The following is a 3423-nucleotide window of genomic DNA, read 5'->3' as shown; positions in this document are numbered from 1 at the left end:
CACTTACATTTGTGGACTGTACGGTGACCTGTGGTCACTGACAATGATTTTTGGACGTTTTTCTTAGCAATGCTCTGATTTGGACAACCAAATCACCACTGTATGTAATGCAGTGCTGCCATGATGGCCCGGTGAGTGCCTAATAATGACCAGCTGCCATGCCTGTTGTGCATTTGGGTTTTTGCAGAATGTCTTTTGATGATATTATGTGCTGTAAATGGTGGATATTAATATTCAGGAAACTCTTCCACAATTTTTTGCAGCAGTTGTTCACAGACCTGTTCTTCTGACCATCTTTGCTTCTGGGAGACTCTGCCTCTATAACACACTCTTTATAAACAGTCATGGGACAAACAACCACAGAGAAACCAACGCAAGATCTCAACACACACCGGTCACATCGTATCCGAATACATAGAAGATCACAAAGTAATCCCAGCAATCCCACCCCAGGGCTGACGTTACAGCAATGCCAGGCGGTCCACACATTACTGTGCACTGCGGAGAGGTGCAGCTGTCTCCTACTGAGATGTGGGAATTATTTCCACATTAATAAAGGGAATCTGCCAGCAGCATGATGTCAGGGCAGAGACCCTGATTCCAGCCATGTGTCACTGAGCTTCTTGATGCAGTTTTGATGACAGTTTTATCTGCTGCAGATTTACCATTTCCTTGAATATTGAGCTCATTATAACCCCAACCACACCACTGATTGGCAGCTTTCATTGTACACTGTGCATAGGCAGAAAGCAGAAAGCTGTCAATCGGTGGTGGGGGAGGAGTTACACGGAGCTCAAGAATATGGAGGCCAGGATGGCAGCAGGTTTACTAGTTGTCTAGTAATACTTTGACAAGAGTGTTTTCATCAAACTGACAGCAAGCAGCCCAGTAAGAGACACACTGCTGGAGTCAGGGTCTCTGCCCCGACATCATTCTGCTCTCAGATTAGGGGACCAAAACTTGGTGACAGATTCCCTTTAAGCTTCGACAAGAGAAAGATCCACCTTTTTCGTTCCTTTTGGAAGGAATCAGGTACCTGACAGATCCGTTCTCTATTGGAGTGTGGAGAACCCGTCAATCACCCGTCTGTCCTGGCTCCGGTGTCGGGCTCTGCGTCTTCCTCCCAACCTTTGATGTCACTCTGCTAGGCCCTCTGAGTATTCAGACAGTGGAGAATATACCAGATATTCATGCTACAACTCCTACCCACTCACTTGTCAAATTTAGCTCTGCTATGTGTCCTCTAAAGGATACCCTCTCACAAACTCCTCTCTACTATTCCACATGCTGCATATACAGCTCTTCTGTTTTATGGTGCCTGTATGCACACTGAGCGTGCTGTACGGCTAATCCATCTGTATTGTTCCACATGTAGCCGAACGAATCCAGCTCTGCTGTTCCACGTGCCGTCCATCCACTCCAGCTCTGCTGTTCCACGTGCCGTCCATCTACTCCAGCTCTGCTGTTCCACGTGCCGTCCATCCACTCCAGCTCTGCTGTTCCACGTGCCATCCATCTACTCCAGCTCTGCTGTTCCACGTGCCATCCATCTACTCCAGCTCTGCTGTTCCACGTGCCATCCATCTACTCCAGCTCTGCTGTTCCACGTGCCGTCCATCTACTCCAGCTCTGCTGTTCCACGTGCCGTCCATCTACTCCAGCTCTGCTGTTCCACGTGCCATCCATCTACTCCAGCTCTGCTGTTCCACGTGCCGTCCATCTATTCCAGCTCTGCTGTTCCACGTGCCGTCCATCTTCTCCAGCTCTGCTGTTCCACGTGCCGTCCATCTACACCAGATCTGCTGTTCCACGTGCCGTCCATCTACTCCAGCTCTGCTGTTCCACGTGCCGTCCATCTACTCCAGCTCTGCTGTTCCACGTGCCATCCATCTACACCAGATCTGCTGTTCCACGTGCTGTCCATCTACTCCAGCTCTACTGTTCCACGTGCCATCCATCTACTCCAGTTTTGCTGTTCCACGTGCCGTCCATCTACTACAGCTCTGCTGTTCCACGTGCCGTCCATCTACTCCTTCTCTGCTGTTCCACGTGCCGTCCATCTACTCCAGCTCTACTGTTCCACGTGCCATCCATCTACTCCAGCTCTGCTGTTCCACGTGCCGTCCATCTACTCCAGCTCTGCTATTCCACGTGCCGTCCATCTACTCCAGATCTGCTGTTCCACGTGCTGTCCATCTACTCTAGCTCTGCTGTTCCATGTGCTGTCCATCTACTCCAGCTCTACTGTTCCACATGTAGCCGAACGAATCCTGCTCTGCTGTTCCACGTGCCGTCCATCTACTCCAGCTCTGCTGTTCCACATGTAGCCGAACGAATCCAGCTCTGCTGTTCCACGTGCCGTCCATCTACTCCAGCTCTGCTGTTCCATGTGCTGTCCATCCACTCCAGATTTGCAGTTCCATGTGCTGTCCATCTACTCCAGCTCTGCTATTCCACGTGCCGTCCAGCCATTCCAGCTCTGCTGTTCCCCATGCGTCCATCTACTACAGCTCTGCTGTTCCACGTGCTGTCCATCTACTCCAGCTCTGCTGTTCCACGTGCTGTCCATCTACTCCAGCTCTTCAGATCAATGTGCCGTCCAGCCATTCCAGCTCTGCTGTTCCTCGTGCCTCCCAGCCATTCCAGCTCTGCTGTTCCACGTGCCTCCCAGCCATTCCAGCTCTGCTGTTCCTCGTGCCTCCCAGCCATTCCAGCTCTGCTGTTCCTCGTGCCTCCCAGCCATTCCAGCTCTGCTGTTCCTCGTGCCTCCCAGCCATTCCAGCTCTGCTGTTCCTCGTGCCTCCCAGCCATTCCAGCTCTGCTGTTCCTCGTGCCCCACAGCCATTCCAGCTCTGCTGTTCCTCGTGCCTCCCAGCCATTCCAGCTCTGCTGTTCCTCGTGCCTCCCAGCCATTCCAGCTCTGCTGTTCCTCGTGCCTCCCAGCCATTCCAGCTCTGCTGTTCCTCGTGCCTCCCAGCCATTCCAGCTCTGCTGTTCCTCGTGCCTCCCAGCCATTCCAGCTCTGCTGTTCCTCGTGCCTCCCAGCCATTCCAGCTCTGCTGTTCCTCGTGCCCCCCAGCCATTCCAGCTCTGCTGTTCCTCGTGCCTCCCAGCCATTCCAGCTCTGCTGTTCCTCGTGCCTCCCAGCCATTCCAGCTCTGCTGTTCCTCGTGCCTCCCAGCCATTCCAGCTCTGCTGTTCCACGTGCCTCCCAGCCATTCCAGCTCTGCTGTTCCTCGTGCCTCCCAGCCATTCCAGCTCTGCTGTTCCTCGTGCCTCCCAGCCATTCCAGCTCTGCTGTTCCTCGTGCCTCCCAGCCATTCCAGCTCCGCTGTTCCACGTGTCTTCCAGTTAATCTAGTGCCACAGTTCCACGTGCCGTCCACCTTATGACAACTCTGCTGGATCTTGCTGCACGTCTGGA

The sequence above is a fragment of the Anomaloglossus baeobatrachus genome, chromosome 3 (genome assembly GCF_048569485.1).
Source record: "Anomaloglossus baeobatrachus isolate aAnoBae1 chromosome 3, aAnoBae1.hap1, whole genome shotgun sequence".
In the NCBI taxonomy this organism is placed as follows: Eukaryota; Metazoa; Chordata; class Amphibia; order Anura; family Aromobatidae; genus Anomaloglossus; species Anomaloglossus baeobatrachus.
This window is presented reverse-complemented; position numbering follows the sequence as displayed.